The 20,721-nt window shown below is 47.3% G+C and overlaps 1 pseudogene; it reads left to right on the forward strand.

The window, feature by feature from the left end:
- The window catches only part of LOC139229926 (ileal sodium/bile acid cotransporter-like), a 110,647-nt pseudogene that overhangs the window by 28,463 nt on the left and 61,463 nt on the right, over positions 1-20,721 (forward strand).

Genomic DNA, 20,721 nt, shown 5'->3' on the forward strand with positions numbered 1-20,721 from the left:
TTGTGTGGCGATTATAAAGTAATCGTAAACCAGATTCTAGAGGGTAATGTCTCCAATACATTGCCGAATATAGAAGATTTGTTCACAACACTGACAGGTGGTCAGATCTTCTCAAAACTGGATCTTACGAATGCCTACTTACAGCTTGAACTAGATGAGGATTCCAAGTCATGTTTGACTATAAATACTCATCCAGGCCTATTTCAATTTAATAGGCTACTGTTTGGAGTATCTTCCGCCCCTGCCATATTCCAAGGGGTGATGAACCAGATTTTGCAAGGTATTGAAGGGGTAGTATGTTATTTGGATGACCTATTAATTTCAGCACCAAATAGGCAAATTTATAATAACATATTGAATGAAGTCCTCAAATGGCAAGAGAAGCACAGAGTACGAGTGTCTGCTCGTAAGTGTGAGTTATTTAAAAACTCAGTGGAGTACTTAGGGTACAGAGTAGACAAAGATGGTTTACATCCAACATGGGATGCAATCAGAAATGCACCCACTCCCAAGAATATCACTGAACTTCATTCATTTTTGGGTCTTTTGAACTATTATGGGAAGTTCCTACCAAATTTGGCTACAGTATTACATCCACTGAATGAAATCTTGAAAAAGCAGTTCCATTGGAAGTGGTCAAAAGAATGCGATACAGCATTCAAGAAGTGTAAAAGCAAATTGGTAGAGAGCACCATGTTAGTTCACTATGACATATCTAAGGAGATTAAGCAAGCATGTGATGCCTCTCGTAAGGAGTTAGGGCAGTGATCTCTCATGTATCATGTAGTGGGGAGGAGAGACCAATTGCTTTTGCTTCACGCACTCTCAGTGCCAGTGAGAGTAATTATGCGCAAATTGAAAGGGAAGCTTTGGCATTAATTTTTGGGGTCAAGAAGTTCCACAAATACTTGTATGGTCGTAAGTTTATCATCGTTACGGACCATAAGCCCCTAACAGCAATCCTCCATCCAAAGTCCCCAGTTCCAACATTAGCTGCAGCCCGAATGCAGAGATGGGCTTTGATTTTGTCAGCATATACATGTGATATTGACTATAGACGATCAGCTGATCACAGTAATGCTGATGCACTGTCTAGATTGCCTTCCCCATCACAAGTTACACCCAATAGGGAAGAAGTTTTTTTTTTCATACATTGATGAACTGCCAGTCACAGCTGAAGAGATTGGTAGAGCAACCAAACGTGACCCAGTTATGTCAAAGGTGTATGATTATATTACAAATGGATGGCCAAACCATGTAACAGACAAACATATTCATCCATAATTCATTCCTACGAATGAAGAATCAGTCAGTAAAGATTGTATCATGTGGGGTGCAAGAGCAGTTATACCAAATAAATTCAAGTCCAAATTATTAGCAGACCTCCATGACCAGCAGTTCGGAATGTGCTTGATCAATAGTTTTGCACGCAGTTATTTATGGTGGCCAGGTCTTGATAAAGATATAGAGTACATCGTGAGTCAGTGTACGACATGTCAATCGGTAAGCAAGCAACCACCATCAGTAACATTACAGCCATAGAAATGACCTCCCAGGGTGTGGCAAAGGCTACATATTGATTTTGCTGAGTTAAAAGGACAACAATTGTTCATTGTGATTGATAGCCATTCGAAGTGGGTTGAGGTGTTCCCAATGTGGAAAATAACAACAAATAAAACAATAAAACATTGGACATTTTACTAAGATTATTTTTTTCATTTGGCCTCCCTGAAGAAATTGTTTTGGATAATGGACCACAATTTCGTTCAGAAGAATTTGCACAATTCACGAGCAAAAATGGTGTGAAACATACCAAGGTTCCACTATACCACCCTGCCTCGAATGGTGCAGCAGAGCACACTGTACAAATTGTAAAACGTGTCCTTATAAAACAAATGTTAGATCCAAATCCAAAGAAATGACAGTTGTCATTGGATCACAAATTGGCTAATTTTTTGATTACATATTGTAATACTCCTCATACAACTATTGGTAGAACACCAGCAGAGTTGTTTCTCAAACGACCGCCACAAACCAGATTCTCGTTGTTAAAACAAAATTTGGCACAGTCCGTAGAAGAGACACAATTAAGACAGAAAGAGAATCATGAGAGAGTGTGATATATTCACAGAGCACAGCACACACAGCTTCTAACATGGCAGGCAGCTTTGTCGGAAGCCTCCGGAACATATCTGGTTCTGTTTATTATTAACTCTGTAGTTGCAGTACACAATACGTCCATATCCACAGTGTGGCGCTATCAACATTACAAACTTACAGACATTACACCCAGCAATGGCCTGGAAGAGCTCTCGACTCAAGTTGATGCTCATCCTAGACAATCCCACCATGTCCAGGTTCACCTCTGCCTATCTCGCAACATTCCCACCTTGCCGGATTAGTCACCGTGGATTCAGCATGGGAGTCGGTGTGCACCACTGCTTGCCGCTTGGTCCCGCTTCCTCAGCCTAGAATCCAGGAAAGTTGGATTCCGACGAGGAATCGATAGCTGCAGGTAGAAAGAACCCTTCAAATCCCACAATCCCTCCCTTCTCCTCTACCACCACCGTCACAAAGTTTTGAGGAGTGTTGTCCTCCTGTTCCTCAACCACCTGTTGCAACACCATCTCTTCCATCACTGTCTCTTCATTCCTCATTCCCTCCAATGACTCCTCTCTGGGAGGGGCAGGCGGCTGCTCCTGTGCAACTGTAAAAACATAACATTAATGGTTGTTGACAGGGGAGGGGAAGGGAGGGAGGGGAGAGGAGGGAGGAAAGGCCACAGAGGTAACATGAGAGCAATTCACTTTGCATAGGCTTATGTGGAGAACAAACATATATTACTGATAATCATTACATGAAACTATCATAAGCAAATTAGATAGAAACTAAATGACATAACAAAACTTGAGTCCCAAACAGTATGTTGCTTTCCAAGTGGCAGAGCGTGATCAACCAAAAATTCATGTTATAACTAACAACATTTCGTGCCTCCGGCATTACATTACATTCTACATTATATTGATGTAACATTGAATTACATGACTGCAGTACAGCCCAGGGATTATGCAGACTTGCCCTCTGCGCGAACCGGTTCAGCACCAACACACGTGGCGGTGCGATCATATGTTCCTGTCAGGGCTGCAGCGCGTTGTTCAAGGTCCATCAATTCAACAGTCTTCGGCGGACCTCCGCCCATTTTATGGAGCTCCGCATTATTGCCAGCTAATTTTTTCTGCAAAGGTGACAAAAATATGTGTAAACTAATTTCACAGCTACTATTATGGAACACACACATACATACACATATACATATATAGGTAGACAATTAACCATCCCCAGTCCTTTCGTCAACGAGTGCACCATTTCAGTTCTGTTAGCACGCAAGTGTTGCATGATGAACACATGAAAATGCAGACGAACACAATGAGATCGATGATGGGAAATAAAAAATGTCACCAAGCTTTACAACATAATAAAATGTGGCACTACTTAAGAGTAATTAGTCAGTGCATGATGAAAGTTATTACTTACTCTTGCCGACCCAACGATGTCATACCACCGTTTGAGGCACTGGTTCGGCCCCCGCATCACGGGCACGACGAACGACACTGCCTCAGCAATCTCTCGCCATATGCTCTGGTACACGTTTGGTGCAGGTTTTCCTCACCCACCCCGTGTTAATTGCTCTCAGCGAGCCTCCACTTCATGCACCAATGATTCCTGGGCTTCTTCACAGAAACAAATGGCCCTCCTCCTCCCACCTACCTCCCTCTCCACTTCCACATCTTGTTTTTGCATCTTATTTATACTGATTTTAATATTTGAATTATTATTTATTATTTTTTTTAATGTACTATTATTATTATATATTATGTTATATTATCAATTATTACTGAAAATAATCATCCAAAATCATTTTATCAACAGATCTATATAACTCTTCTCTCTCACAATCAATCTCCACCTCTGTACTCTAGTGACCAACCCTCTCTCATTGTTCTCTGAGCATGTGCAGGGTCACCTTTGACCCCGAAATCACAGGAGAATGCCCGCGCATGCGCAGAGAACAAAAAAAGCGCGTTTCTAGGGGGGGCTAATTGCCTTTAGTAAGGCAAGCAGATTGCCGACTTTTAGGCACATCGCCACTGCCCGCTCCGGCCCGCTACCGCTACACACCGCCACCGCCGAGAATCGACCATCGAAAATCGCGGGAGCGCGCAGCAGCTGTATTCCAGCGGTTCAAAAGATGGAACTGCCGGAATACCGCTACAAGTCGGGCGGGAACCATCCCGATGGAAATTCTAGCCCAAGATTTGTTAGCTGCTGCTTAACTGATAATGCACCACCAAGGGGATGGTTTGCAAATAGGAAATTAGCGTTTAACATAGAAAAGATACATATAAAATTAAATGACTAGGTTCCAGTTTATATTACCACATAGCTCCGTGTGCAGAATGAGATTTTATCTTCCTTCTCACGCAGTCCCTCGGAGTTGAGGATGACTTGCTTCCACATTAATATGAGTTCTAAGGTGACTCATGAGTCCAATGCGGGATCTACAGACTCTGTCACAGGTGGGGCAGGTGGTGGTTGAAGGGACGAGTGGGCGGGGTGCTTGGTTTGTCGTACGCTCCTTCCGCTGTTTGTACTTGGCTTCCGCGTGCTCCCGGCGGAGAAATTCAAAGAATTCAGCGCATTCCCGAATGCTTCTCCTCCACTTTGAGTGGTCTTGGGCCAGGGATTCCCAAGAGTCGATGGAGATGTTACATTTTTTCAAGGAGGCTTTGAGGGTGTCCTTGAAGCATTTTCTCTGTCCTCCTGGGCCTTGCTTGCCGTGATGGAGCTCGGAGCTGATTGAGTGTGATCAATGCCTCGATGCTGGGGATGTTTCCCTGAGCGAGCACGCTGACGTTGGTGTGCCTATCCTGCCAATGGATTTGCAGGATTTTGCGGAAGCAGCTTTGGTGGTACTTCTCCAGTGCTTTGAGGTGCCTGCTTTACATGGTCCATGTCTCTGAAGCATATAGGAGGGCGGGTATCTTACATAAGAACATAAGAACTAGGAGGAGGAGTAGGTCATTTGGCCCCTCGAGCCTGCTCCGCCATTTAAGATCATGGCTGATCTGATCATGGACTCAGCTCCACTTCCCTGTCCGCTCCCCATAGCCCTTTATTCCCTTATCGATCAAAAATCTGTCTATCACCGCCTTAAATATATTCAATGCCACAGATCTCTGGGGCAGAGAATTCCATAATTTATAACCCTCTGAGAGAAGAAATTCCTCCTCATATCAGTTTTAAATGGGTGGCCTCTTATTCTTAGACTATGTCCCCAAGTTTTAGTTTCCCCTATGAGTGGAAATATCCTCTCTGCATCCACCTTGTCGAGCCCCCTAATTATCTTATATGTTTCGATAAGATAACCTCTCATTCTTCTGAACTCCAATGAGTATAGGCCCAACCTACTCAACCTATCTTCATACCTTCAACCTATCGCTACTGCTCTGTAGACCATGAGCTTGGTGCCAGGTTTGAGATCTTGGTCTTCAAACTCTCTTTTCCTCAGGCAACCGAAGATTGCGCTGGCACACTGAAGGTGGTGTTGAATTTCGTCATCGAAGTCTGGCCTTGCTGACAGAAGGCTCCTTAGGTATGGAAAGTGGTCCATGCTGTCTATGGTCTCGACATGGATCTTGATAATCAGGGGGTAGTACTGTGTGGCTGGAGCAGTTTGGTAGAGGACCTTTGTCTAATGGATGTTTAGTGTAAGGCCCAGTCTCTCATATGCTTCAGTGAAGGTGTCAACAATGGTTTGAAGTTCGACCTCTGAGTGTGCACAAACATAAGTGTTGTCTGCATACTGTAATTCAATGACAGAGGTTGGAACAACCTTGATTCTGGACTGGAGATGACAGAGATTGAACAAATTGCCATAGATCCTGTAGATTAGCTCCACTCCAGCAGGAAGCTTGTTAAAGGCGAGATGAAGTATTGCAGCGAGAAAGATTGAGAAGAGCTTTGGTGCAATAACACAGCCTTGCTTGACCCTGGTCTATACTTGTATTGGGTCTGTGCTGGATCCGTTGGTAAGGACCACGGCTTGCATTTCATCATGAAGCAGGCAGAGGATGGTGACAAATATGAGGACAGATGAATTTGAGAAGGACGCTCCATGATCCCTCTCGGTTGACAAAGTTGCAGGCCTTTCTGAGGTCAAAAAAGTCCATGTACAGGGGTTGGTGAAAATCATGTCGGTTGTGTCTTTAGTGGACGGAAAGTGCATTTTGCTCTGGGAGGAGCTCTTCAGCCACTGGGAGGAGACACTTGAGGATTCTTGCGATAACGTTCCCTGTGGCAGACAGCAGGGAGATTCCTCTGTAATTACTGCAATCGGACTTGTCTCCTTTCTTGAAGATGGTCACGAATACGGTGTGTCAGAGATCTCCTGGCATGCTCTCCTCCTTCCAGATAAGCGAAATGAGGTCATGGATTCGCACCAAGAATACTTCTCCACCATGCTTTAGTACTTTGGCGGGGATTCCATCTGCTCCTGAGGCCTTGTTGTTTTTCAGCTGTCAGATGGCCTTTTCAACCTTATGCCGGGCTGGGATTGTGCCAAGATAGTGGTGGGTAGCATGCTGTGGGATGGAGTCAAGGACACTCACGTCAAAGCCAGAGTCTTGGTTAAGGAGATCTTTGAAGTGCTCCTTCCAGTGGGCACTGACTGCCTCGCTGTCCTTCATGAGTACCTCCCCGTTCTTAGCTCTCCGTGGGCTAGGTTTTTGAATGCTAGAGTTGTAGGTGGACTTGACTGCACTAAAAAATCCACACAAGTCATGATTGTTGGCTAGTTGCTGGATCTCCTGCATTCTTTCCACCCACCATCTGTTCTTTAGGTCATGAGTTTTTTGTTGTGATGTGATATAACAATAATAAATACACCACAAGAAGTCCATGAAAAGTCAAAGAGTAGTTTATTTACTTGCAAGGGAGATACGGATATCTCATCAGCAATTCACTAAAATCCAATCTCATAAAATTCACTGAAGTGCATAGCAGTTATACAGAACGCAAGTAAGCGTGTACATTCATTGTCCATCTACATGACCTTTTTCGGACAAAGATACAGTCATTAGTCAAATCATACAGTTTGGACAAATTGGGGACTTTACATTTTCTGTTCAGAAGCAACAGCCTAGGCTTCCTACTATTCAACACCTCGCTTAACCACAAGAACTGAATATAGATTTGATGACGGTGTTGCCATGGCCAATTTTAAAACTACTAATGCAGGCTGTTGGCTAAAGCAGGCCCATTTCCTGCTTCAATTCCCCCTTTTGGTCCTTGACTACCCAGCTCAAGGTAACCAACCCATCTAAATTCTACACTGCCTTAGGGCCCCCGCCCCGGTTGCGGTGATCAGCTGCTAGGTTTGGGGGGCCTAGAGCACATGGAGCTATATATGGCTCCCTCATCTAAACTCTCTCTCAATAGCTTAATCTGCTCCTTTACTATAGCTTTAGCTTTCTTTTATTATTTCGTTTCGAGCAAGCAGCGCATGTCATTCCCAACCAGCATAGAGCCAGAACCAGTTGTACTGCGACCACTGTATGTGAGAGAATGCGAATCCAAAGGTGGATGTCCACATTCAAGCCCTAATTCCAGGCCTGTTCACACCAGGGAATTTTATGGAGTTTGGTCTCGATCTCCTTGTCTAGCTTGTTTAATTTCTGTTTCAGGATTGTTTTTCGTGCGTGAATGTACGGCATTCGTGCACGTCCGATGGTTACGGGTGAGCTGGGGGTAAAGCAAAAATTGGGATTAGTGATGTTGCATATTAGTGTGCCATAATTATCCATTGGGTAGTCACCACACAGTATTCACCTCTCCCCCGGTATGCTGAGTGAGTTGGTTCCGACTTCGCCTTGGCAAAACCAACGTCATGCCCAGCGTATTCTGGGCACATTGCTTGCGGCTCTAGCTGAGTTTCCGCCCCTTTTTCCTCTTTTGCTCTTCAGCCTGATAAGAGCCTCGGGCTCCCACACCCCCACAGGGTGGCAGTTTGATTTTATGTTGATAAAGTGCGACAGGTGCCACTGTTCCACCTCTACACATGTTGGCCACCCCGAATATTTAAAAGTCTCTGTCCCCGAGATTTGGGATGTGTCGATGTCGGGACAAAGCAGTGAGTGGATGTCCCACCCCACCGTACTTCCTTCTCTTAAAATGGTCCATGGAATTTCAGACTCATTGGGGGTAATTTTACTTTTGGTGATAGTGTAAAAAGCTGTGATTTTCATTTGACCCAAAGTCAAAATTACTCCCATTGTGTTTAAATTAAAAAATAAAATTGATAGAAAGATACAGCATCGGTAAAGAGAAAAGATAGGATATTATGCGTCTCATGTGTACATTTCATCTGAAATTCTGGGGGATCACTTCACCGGTGCAACTGCGGCGGGACAGATCCAATACCCGACCTAGCCCTTGGCCATAGATGCCATCCCAAATGCCTCACTTGGAACAGACAGGGCTCACTCTCATGGGTTAACACCTTCTCCCACCCCGCAAAGAAGTTCCTGCCCTCACCCCCCAAGTTCCTGACCTCCTTCTTTCTGGCCCAAGTGCCTGATCACCTCTCTTTCTCATATACTTTCTCCTGTCCCAGTCACTCTCTCCTGTCTCAGTCACTCTCTCTCTCTCTCTCTCTCTCTCTTTCTCCTGTCCCAGTCTCTCTCTCTTTTTCTCTCTCTTTCTCCTGTCCCAGTCTCTCTCTCTCTCTCTCTCTCTCCCTCTCTCTCTCTCTCTCTTCCCCCCCCCCCCATTCTCTCTCTCTCTTCCATTCTCTCTCTCTCTCTCTCCTCCCCATTCTCTCTCTCTCTCTCTCTCTCTCGCTCTCTCTCTCCCCCCATTCTCTCTCTCTCTCTCCCCCACTTTCTCAACACTCCAAAAGCACTTCATTGGCTGTAAAGCGCTTTGAGACATTCGGTGGTCATGAAAGGTGCTACACAAATATCCTTCCTTCCTTCTTTCCTTCCTTCCTTCCCCCCGCTCCCTCCCAAATGAGACTGCACACAGGGAGGTTAAAGTAACAGTGACCTCAGTATTTATTAAGACTCTCCAGAATGAGGAACAGGCCTTAGGGGCCGGCTGATATACAGTGCTCCCAAGAGATGCTGGGATCCCTTGGGACTTCAGGGGACGCGCTCCCTGGTGGCAGAACATGGGAGTGCATGCTTTACAGATACACAACTCTTTCTTTCTTTCTCTCCTCTTTCTCTCTTTCTTTCTCTTTCTCCCTTTCTCTCTTTCTCTTTCTCCTGTCCCAGTCTCGCTCTCTCTCTCTCTTTCTCTCTTTCTCTCCCATTCTCTCTCTCTCTCTCTCTCCCACTTTCTCAACACTCCAAAAGCACTTCATTGGCTGTAAAGCGCTTTGAGACATTCGGTGGTCATGAAAGGTGCTATACAAATACAGGTCTTTCTTTCTCTTTCTTTCGTTCTTTCTTTCTCTCTTTCTCTCTTTCTTTCCCTCTTTCTCTCTTTCTTTCCCTCTTAATTTCTCTCTCTTTCTTTCTTTCTCTCTCTTTCTCTATTTTTCTCTCTTTTTTTTCTCTCCTCTTTCTCTCTTTCTTTCTTTCTCTCTTTCTTTCTTTCTATCTTTCTCTCCTTTCTCTCTCTCTTTTTCTTTCTCTCCCCCACTCTCAGAAAGCAGTGAAAATGTTCAAGTAAATAATTACAGCGATATTCTAGGCCAAAGTCCTGGAGGCTCCTTTAGTATAGTCATTAATTTTCGAAAGATAACCCAAAAGTCCTAGTAGAAAGCTCAGACTCGAGCTCGAGGCTCGGTAACATGTTTCAGCCCCACTTCCGGCTTCCTCATATATCGTACAGAGCACGCATGACTGGATCGAACGTGCATTCGCAAAAAGGGGCGGAGTCCACCAAGCACAAGCGCAGAAGGACACAAAAATGTTTGTGCAGATAACCACTTCAATCAATATGGTTCGGCGCATGGATCTTGCCCCGCACTGCCGGTGGAAATTCGGAGCAGCACCGTGTCGCTTGTATGACGGAGTGGAAATCCTGAAGAACTATCTCTTGTTCCGCTTTCAGTGGAGAAAACCGGCCTCTGCAGGAAGATAATCAATCCCGTCTGATCAATTACCTTTCTTTAGTATTGGTTTAGGACCTTTTCACAGGCTTCACTGAGACTCAGGCTAGCTCTGAGCTGGCATGAGCTCCGCTTAGGCCTAAATAGGGTGTAAAGAGCGCAATTCCCCGGAAGCCGAATGTAAAGTCCTTACTCTACAGTATGAAACCACACAAGCACATTCTGGGGACAAGGTCACTCTGTGACCTGAACTCTTTATTCACAGGACTCCAAAGACGATACCCCTGCATGGGACCTCCCTTTTTATACCTGTGTGAACAGGTAAGGAGTGCCTCCCACAAGTTCACCCCTTGTGGTCAAGGTGCGCATCTCGGTTGAGTGCATAGAGTAATACAGTGGTGTTACATTGTGGTTACATACATGACATCACCTCCCGCCCGCCCCCCCAAGTCTTATTGGGATCATAGGTTTAGTTTTTCAGGTGGTCTACGCTCCCTCGTTGAGCACCGCAGTTGGAGCTCTGGTTGTTGGACACTGACGTGAGTGTCTGTCACCTGTGGTGATTCCGGCCTGTCCGGGCTGACCGCAGGGACTGTGCATTCTTCTGATTGCTCTTGTTGCTCGTTCACTGGTGGTGTTGTGAGCTCCATCTCATGGTCTTCTTCAGGCTCCTCCGTGTTGATGCTGAACCTTTTTTTTACTTGGTCCAGATGCTTACGACATATCTGGCCATTGTTGAGTTTTACCACGATGACCCTATTCCCCTCTTTATCAATTACAGTGCCCTCCAAGCCATTTGGACCCCATGGCGTGATTGAGGACGAATACAGGATCTTTTATTTCTATATATCTCTCCCTCGCATTACGGTCATGGTACTCGTTTTGTGACTTGCGCTTGCCCTCAACTATGTCGGTCAGGACTGGGTGAATGAGGGACAATCGAGCTTTGAGTGTCCATTTCATTAGTAGCTCTGCGGGCAGGACCCCCGTGAGCGAGTGCAGTCGGGATCTATAGGCCAGCAGGAGATGCGATAGGCGGCATTGTAGGGAAGGTCCTTGAATCCTGAGCACACTTTGCTTAATGATTTGCACCACACGTTCCGCCTGGCCATTGGAGGCCGGCTTGAACGGTGCAGTCCTGACGTGGTTGATGCCATTACCAGACATAAACTCACGGAATTCGTAGCTTGTGAAACATGGGCCATTATCACTAACCAGGATGTCCGGGAGCAAGCCATGGGTTGCAAAGATCGCACGTAGGCTTTCCATTTCCACGTGCATGAATTCAGAATGATGCACTCGATCCATTTCGAGTACGCATCTACCACAATAAGGAACATCTTACCCATGCGTAGTAAACATGAATGCGTGACCATGGCCTGGTGGGCCAGGGCCACGGGCTGAGAGGGGCCTCCCTGGAGCATTACCCAGCTGGGCACACGTTGTGCACCTGCGAACAGTGTTCCAGGTCTGAATCAATTCCAGGCCACCAAACGTGTGACCGGGTAATGGCCTTCATCAGCACAATGCCTGGGTGTTCACTGTGGAGTTCCCTGATGAATGCCTCCCTGCCCTTCTGGGGCATAACTACCCGGCTGCCCCATAGTAGGCAGTCGGCTTGGATGGAGAGCTCATCCATCCATCTGTGGAACGGTCTGACCGCCTCAGGGCATGCTCCGTGTGCGAGCGCCCAATCCCCAGTCAGGACACATTTCTTAATCAGGGATAGGAGGGGATTTCTGTTTGTCCAGATTTTGATCTGGCAAGCTGTGATGGGGGAGCCTGCGCTGTCAAAGGCATCGACAGCCATGATCATTTCGGCGCTTTGCTCCGCTGCCCCCCCAGTGGTGGTCAGTGGAAGCCTGCTGTGCGCGTCAGCGCAATTTTCAGTGCTGTGCCGGTGTCGGATGGAGTAGTCATAAGCAGCCAGCGTGAGAGCCCATCGCTGTATGCGAGCTGATGCATTGGCATTGATAGCCTTGCTGTCTGGCAACAGGGATGTTAATGGCTTGTGGTCCGTCTCTAATTCAAACTTCCTACCAAAGAGGTACTGATGCGCTTTTTTTTACACCATAGACACATGCAAGCGCTTCCTTCTCGATCATCCCATATCCCCTTTTTCATTGAGAGAGCGACCTGGAGGCATAAGCCACAGGTTGTAGTTGACCCTCAGCATTGCCCTGCTGCAACACGCACCAACCCCATAGCGTGATGCATCATATGGCAGAACCAATTTTTTACAGGGGTCGTACAGGGTCAACAACTTGTTTGAACAAAGTAGGTTTCGCGCCCGATCAAAAGCCCGTTCCTGACAGTCCCCCCAAAATCAATCGCAACCCTTACGCAGGAGCACGTGTAGTGGCTCCAACCATGTGCTCAAATTCGGCAGAAAGATCCCGAAATAGTTCAACGGTCCCAGGAATGAACGCAACTCCGATGTGTTGCAGGCCTGGGTGCTCGTCGAATCGCCTCTGTTTTGGATTCGGTGGGCCGAATCCCATCTGCAGCAACCCTCCTGCCCAGAAACTCAACCTCAGGAGCTAAGAACACACATTTAGACTTCTTGAGTCGCAGGCCTACCCGCTCCAGTCAGCGAAGCACCTCCTCCAGGTTGTGGAGGTGTTCCTCGGTGTCTCGACCCGTGATGAGGATGTCGTCCTGGAATACGATGGTTCCAGGAATGGATTTAAGCAGGCTTTCCATGTTTCGTTGAAAAATCGCGGCCGCTGATCGAATGCCAAACGGGCACCTGTTATAAACAAACAGTCCCTTGTGCGTGGTGATGGTGGTCAGTAGTTTAGATTCGTCGGCCAGTTCCAGAGTCATATAGGCTGAAGTGAGGTCCAACTTGGTGAACAGCTTGCCGCCTGCCAGCGTGGCGAAGAAGTCCTCCGCTCTCGGGAATGGGTATTGATCTTATGGGGACACCCGATTGATGGTGGCCTTGTAGTTGCCACAGATCATGACAGAGCCATCCGCTTTTACGACGGGAACGATGGGGCTCGTCCAGTCGCTGCATTCAACAGGCGAGATGATGCCCTCTCTCAGAAGCCGGTCCAATTCGCTCTCGATCTTTTCCCACATCACAACGGCACCACTCTGGCTTTGTGGTGCACTGGTCTGGCATCCGGGGTGATGTGTATCACTACTTTAGTGCCTTTGAAAGTCCCGACGCCAGGTTGTAATAGTGAATCGAACTGTTGTAGGACTTGTGAGCACGAACTTCGCACCACAGATGACATTGCATGAACATTCCCCCCATTTCCAGTTCATCTCGGCTAACCAGTTCCTCCCCAACTGTACGGGACCATTGCCCGGGACAATCCAGAGTGGCAGCCAATTCACTAATCCATTGTGAGTGACAGCCAACATTGCACTGCCCAGCATTGGAATGATTTCTTTCGTGTAAGTCCGTAATTGTGTCTCAATATGTGCTAATTTGGGTCTACTGGCTTTAAATGGCCATAGCTTTTCAAATTGCTGAACGCCTATGAGTGACTGGCTGGCCCCAGTGTCCAGCTCCATGAGTACAGGGATACCGTTTAATAAAACCCTCATCATCATTGGTGGCATTCTGGTGTATGAACTGTGAATATTCGCAACATGGACCTGCTGAACCTCGGCGTCCATTGATTTGCCCCAAAAGTCATCCTGCCTCAGAGAACCCTCTTCTGGTCCATCCGCCTCATATATTAGTCTGGTTGCAGATTTTCTGTACATTCGAGCTAAGCAGCCACTGAGATTTCAATTCCTGCAGACAAACTGTTCAAATCTGCAAGATCTAGCTGAGTGTTTTCCCCCACGCCTCCAGCAGGAGTTAAAGTTTCCATTGTTGGGAACAAAGGGATTATGGCCAGGCATTCCACGCTGACTGTCCCTTTGACTGCTCTTAAGTACCCTATTAGTGGATGTCAATGGCCCCATCCCGGGCCGCATTGTCCACTGTGATGGTGTGAATGTCCGTTCAGCCTGCCATTGTCTCTGTTAAAGTCCTAATCTGGGTCTATTGATGCCTGGGGGTGGGGGGTGTTGGACTGCCCCTACCTGCCTGCGGGGCTCTGAGTCGCATTGATGATGTTGCCTCCCTGATCCATCGCTGCGCTAGAGGCAGAATTGAGCGCATGTATTATTTTCGTCTCTTCCTCCCCCGCCATGAAAGTTTGAGCTATCAACGCCGCCTTTTCCAAGGTCAAATCATTGGTCTCAATTAATTTGCGGAAAATTCCCGCGTGACCGATGCCCTCGATAAAGAAGTCCCTTAGCATCTCCCCCCTGCAGGCGTCTGTGAATTTACAGAGGCTGGCCAAACGACGGCGGTCCGCTATGAAGTCTGGTATGCTCTGTCCTTCACGACGTCGGTGGGTGTAGATTCTATGGCAGGCCATATGTATGCTACTTGCCTGTTTGAGGTGCTCCCCGATCAATTTGCTAAGTTCTTCAAAGGTTTTGTCCGCCGGCTTTTCGGGTGCTAATAAGTCCTTCATGAGCGTATAAGTCTTTGGTCCGCAGCTGGTCAAAAGATGAGCCCTTCGCTTGTCGGCCGCTGCATCCCCCAGCCATTCTTTCATAACAAAGCTTTGCTAAAGCCTCTCGACAAAATCGTCCCAGTCTTCCCCAACACAGTACCATTCCTCTGTGCTACCGGTGGCCATTCTCGTGGGTCATGAATTCCCGTTTCTCGTCACCAATGTAAAGTCCTTACTCTATAGTCCTTACTCTGTAACCTTAATTCTTTATTCACAGGACTCCAAAGACGATGACCCTGCATGGGACCTCCCTTTTTATACTTGTGTGAACAGGTAAGGAGTGTCTCCCACAAGTTCACCCCTTGTGGTCAAGAAGTGCATCTCGGTTGAGTGTATACAGTAATACAGTGGTGTTACATTGTGGTTACATACATCACACCGAGGAACTCCCCAGACACACCCTATTGATGTGGTGGTGGGGGGAGAAAGATCCACTCATACCCCCTCAGAAAATAATAGGATGAAAAGCATAGGTTGGGATGGCAGCAGAACTGCTGCCAGTATGTTTGCTAGTTTCTGAATGTTAAGAGAAAACTGCCTTTTTTATTTTATTTTCAAAACTGTTCTTGTCTTTTGTTCCCTGCCCTTTCTATCTCTCCCCTATCCCTTTCTTCTTGAAGTCTGTTCCCCCCATACACCTTCCCCTGCTGTGAGTAATTGACTGAAGACTTGTTCCCAGACCTCCACCAATACTCCTCTACTGCCAAGAGGTTTGCAAAAGGCACTCAGTGTGCCTGGCCCCCTTTCTCCACCTATGCGGATAAGTACTTCAGCTCTTCTCAGTGACTCCCCACACACATTAAATCACAGGCGTGAACCTCCATTCCTACTACTCCTTCCCATTCGTCATATGATTGGTGATGCAGCACACTCTGTGCTCCCTTCAGAGAACTCCTACCTTAAATTGTTTCCCGCCTTAAGTAATCAATGGCTGTGTTTCTCCACAGGTTGGAACTGGCGCAGGTGCAACCATATTAATTGTCTTAGCAGTGGCAACTTCACTGCTGTACAAAGGGCCGTGGAATGCAGATTTACCATTGTTAATTATCGGAATCATCAACCCACTGATTGGTTATACGATTGGTTTTGTTTTCGCTGTGATCGTGCAGCAATCATGGAAGAGGTAAATTAACAGACCTACTCTATACCTTTCGGGCCACATGGTCCTCATGCCCCAGACGCACCACGTTAGATCATAGGACTTCTCTTCCCAGTGGTGTTCTTGTATTGTGCAGGTTTCTCTTAATGCATTGTACTATATGAGGCAAATAAATTATTGTTATCTTTATATTTGTTCTCAGGATGTAGATCATGCTGGCTAGACTGCAGTTATTACTCATCCCTAATTGCCCTGATAATGGTGCTTCTGATAATGGTGCTCCCACAATGGTGTCACAATATGTATAAATGATTTGGATGAATGAACTGGTACACTCATAATAAAGGATGAAACTGAGTACTGTGTACAATGAGCAAGTGTGACCTTAGCTCCTTTAATAAGACTCCAGAGTGCAGGTACCTTGTGGGTGGCCTACTTATATACTGTGCTCCCAAGGGATGCTGGGATCCCTTGAGACTCCAACAGGTGGGCCCTCTGGTGGTCAGGTGTCATGCAGGTTACACAGGGTTAAATATATTACATCACTCCCCTATGAAGTCAACAGTACACTTATTTACAAGGTGAGATGATCTGGGGCTTTACGCTCCCTTGTCGATCATCTCAGTACAAATGCGGGTCTGGATGGGTTGGTCAGTTCTTCACTGGGCTGTTGGGCAGCCGGCCTTGTTGGGCTGCGGGGATGATGAGTTCGGCATCGTGGTCAACCATGATGTCAGTTGCCACGTGTGTGTGTGTGTGTGTGTGTGTGTGTGTGTGTGTGTTGGAGGGTCAAAGCTGGTGGTGTCCTCCGGGTTGTTCGTAGCTGTTGGTGAATCGCAATTTGATTTGGTCCAAATGTTTTTGTGCGTTTGTCCATTGGCCAATTTGATCTGAAACACCCTACTCCCTTCTTTGGCTGTGACCATGCCAGCGAGCCATTTGGGGCCATGTCCATAATTGAGCACAAACACAGGATCTTTAATTTCAATATCGCGTGACAAATTTGCGCGGTCATGGTACACACTTTGTTGATGCCGCTTGCCCTCCACGGGACCATGTAGATCAGGGTGGACAAGAGAGAGCCTTGTTTTGAGCACCCTTTTCATGAGCAGCTCGGTTGGGGGAATCCCGGTGAGTGAGTAGGGTCTGATGCAGTAGCTGAGCAGCACTCAGGACAGCCGGGTCTGCAGGGAGCCTTCCGACACACGTTTCAAGCTTTGTTTGATGTTCTGAACTGCCCGTTCTGCCTGGCCGTTGGATGCGGGCTTGAACGGAGCAGATGTGACGTGTTTGATCCCATTGCGGGTCATGAATTCCTTGAACTCAGCACTGGTGAAGCACAGCCCATTGATGCTGACTAGGAATCAGGCAAGCCGTGCGTGGCAAACATGGTTCGTAGGCTTTCAATAGTGGCCATGGATGTGCTTACTGACATTATTGCACATTCAATCTATTTTGAGTAAACGTCCACGACAACCAAAAACATTTTGCCTAGACATGGGCCCGCATAGTCTATGTGGATCCTCGACCACGGTTTGGAGGGCCACAACCACAAACTTAGCGGTGCCTCTCTGGGTGCATTGCTCAGCTGAGAGCAAGTGTTGCATTGGCGCACACATGACTCTAAATCTGAGTTGATGCCGGGCCACCACACATGGGATCTGGCTATGGTTTTCATCATTACAATGCCTGGGTGGGTGCTGTGCAGTTCACATATGAACGTATCTCTGCCTTTCTTGGGCTAGACCACACGATTGCCCCACAATAGACAGTCCGCCTGCAGGAACAACTCGTCTTTGCAACTGTGGAACGGTTTAATCGCCTCCTGCATCTCCACTGGGACATCGGACCAGCTCCCATTGGGGACACAGTTTTTTAACAAAGACAATAAAGGATCCTGGCGGTCCAGGTCCTGATCTGGTGGGCCGTAATGGGGGACTTCTCATTCTCAAATGCCTCCATGACCATGAGCAAGTCCGCTGGCTGTGACATTTCCACTCCGGTGGTGGGCAATGGTAGCCGACTAAGAGCATCTGCGCAGTTCTCTCTGCCCGGTCTCTGGTGGATTACATAGTTGTATTCCGACAGCATGAGCGCCCATCTTTGGATCCGGGCAGAGGCATTGGTATTAATGCCTTTGCTCTCAGAGAACAGTAATATAAGCGGCTTGTGGTCAGTTTCAAGCTCAAACTTGAGGCCAAATAAGTACTGTTGCATTTTTTTCACCCCGTAGACACACGCCAGAGCCTCTTTTTCAATGATGCTGTAGGCCCTTTCGGCCTTGGACAAACTCCTGGATGCAAAAGCGACCAGTTACAAAATCCCCGATTCATTAGCCTGTTGTAACACACTCCCGACCTCGTATGACGACGCATCGCAAGCTAGCACTAATCGTTTACAAGGGTTATACAGGACAAGCAGTTTGTTTGAACACAACAGATTCCTGGCTTTCTTAAAGGCAGCCCCTTGTGAATTCCCCCAGTCGTCTCCCTTGCGCAATAGTGCATGTAGGGGTTCAAGCAGGGTGCTTAACCCAGGTAGGAAATTACCGAAATAGTTAAGGAGTCCCAGGAACGACTGCAGTTCCGTCACGTTTTGTGGTCGCGGCGCGTTCTTGATGGCCTCCGTCTTGGCGTCGGTGGGTCTGATGCCATCCGCTGTGATTCTTCGTCCCAAGAACTCGACCTCCTGTGCCAGGAAAACACATTTTGAGCGTTTCAACCTGAGTCCCACGCGATCCAACCGACTAAGAACCTCTTCCAGATTCTTCAAGTGCTCCATGGTGTTCCGACCTGTAACCAATATGTCATCCTGGAAAACCACTGTGCAAGGAATCGACTCTAGCAGGCTCTCCATGTTCCGCTGGAAGATTGCCGTGGCTGACCGAATCCCGATGGGCACCGGTTGTAGATAAACAGACCTTTGTGCGTGCTGATGCAGATGAGGCCTTGCGAAGACTCCTCCAGCTCCTGTGTCATTTAAGCCGAGGTCAGGTCCAGCTTGGTGAATGTCTTCCCTCCAGCCAGAGTTGCAAATAGGTCGTCTGCCTTGGGTAGCGGGTACTGATCCTGCAGCGGAAAATGGTTAATCGTTACTTTATAGTCCCCGCAAATTCTAACCGTGCCGTCCTCCTTAAGTACCGGGACAATCGGACTGGCCCAGTCGATGAATTCCACTGGTGTGATGATGCCTTCACGTTGCAGCCTGTCAAGCTCAATTTCCACTTTTTCACGCATCATATACGGTACCGCCCGTGCCTTGTGGTGGATGGGTCGCATACCGGGAACCAAATGGATCTGCACTTTCGCCCCCGAGAAACTTCCAATGTCTGGCTCAAACAACGATGGGAACTTGCTCAGAACCTGGGTACATAAGGCATCGTCGATGGACAAAATCGTTTGGATGTCATCCCAGTTCCAGGGGATTTTTCCCAGCCAGCTTCTGCCAAACAACGTGGGGCCATCCCCGGCACAATCCACAGCAGGAGTTCATGTACTGCTCTATCATCGGAGACTGTGACTTCTGCACTGCCAATTACATGGATTAGTTCCTTGGTGTAAGTCCTTAGTTTGGTGTGAATGGGGCTGAGCTTGGGCCATAGATACAGGAATACCGTTCAGTTCAACTTTCAACATTATTGGTGGACATTTCGTAATGAATGTGTGTACCCCATACACTTCTGCCTCCTCTGTACGAGTCTCCAATTCAGCCTGATCCACAGTGGATCGATCTTCCTCTGCAACATGGTGGTTTGCAGGGTTTGCAGCTCGCCTGCACATTCGTTGGCGGTGTCCCATTGTTCTGCAACCATTGCACGCATAGTGCTTAAAGCGGCATTTATGGGGCCGATGATCACCTCCGCAGCGCCAACAAGTTGTTAACTGCCTCGCATTAATGATTGATGGCTGACTCTGGGTCAATTGAGGTCGGACCACAGCAGCCAGCGTGTACGTTCTGCCTTGTACATTTCTGCTCGAGACCGACGTTACTTTATGCACAGTACTGGCCGAAACTTCTTTATTCTGCAAAATCTGCTTGGTGTTGTCGCTGATGGACATAAATGCCTGGGCTTTCGTTATGGCTTTACTCAGATTCGGAGTTTCTACAGTCAACAGTTTGCGAAGGATTGTCTCATGTCCAATTCCCAGTACAAAAAGTCTCTGAGCATTTATTCTAGGAATCCCTCAAACTCACAATGTCCTGCAAGGCGTCTTAGTTCGGCGACATAGCTCGCCACTTCCTGGCCCTCCAATCGTTGACACGTGTAGAACCGATATCTCGCCATCAAAACGCTTTCCTTAGGATTTAGGTGCTCCCGGACTAGCGTACACAGTTCTTCGTAGGATTTCTCTGTTGGTTTTGCCGGGGCTAGGAGATTCTTCATGAGGCCATAGGTTGTTGCCCCACAGACAGTTAGGAGGGTCGCCCTTTGTTTGGTAGTGATCTCATCCCCTTCCAGCTCATTGGCCACGAATTATTGGTCGAGTCTCTCCACGAAGGCCTCCCAATCATCCCCTTCTGAGAACTTCTCCGGGATACCGACTGTTCTTTGCATTTTCGCCCGGTTGTTCGTTACCTCATCGTCAATTGGTACACTCATAATAAAGGATGAAGCTGAGTACTGTGTACAATGAGCAAGTGTGACCTTAGCTACTTTAATAAGACTCCAGAGTGCAGGTACCTCGTGGGTAGCCTGCTTATATACTGTGCTCCCAAGGGATGCTGGGATCTCTTGAGACTCCAACAGGTGGGCCCTCTAGTGGTCAGGTGTCATTCAGGTTACATCGGGTTAAATACATTACAGGAACAAATGTAATATTTCCAAGTTTGCTGATGACACAAAACTAGGTGGGATTGTGAGTTGTGAGGGGGTTTCAAAGACGCTGCAAGGCGATTTAGATAGGTTGAGTGAGTGGGTGAACACGTGGCAGATGCAATATAACGTGGATAAATGTGAAGTTATCCACTTTGGTAGGAAAAAC

This window comes from Pristiophorus japonicus, chromosome 2 (assembly GCF_044704955.1).
Source record: "Pristiophorus japonicus isolate sPriJap1 chromosome 2, sPriJap1.hap1, whole genome shotgun sequence".
Taxonomy (NCBI): Eukaryota; Metazoa; Chordata; class Chondrichthyes; family Pristiophoridae; genus Pristiophorus; species Pristiophorus japonicus.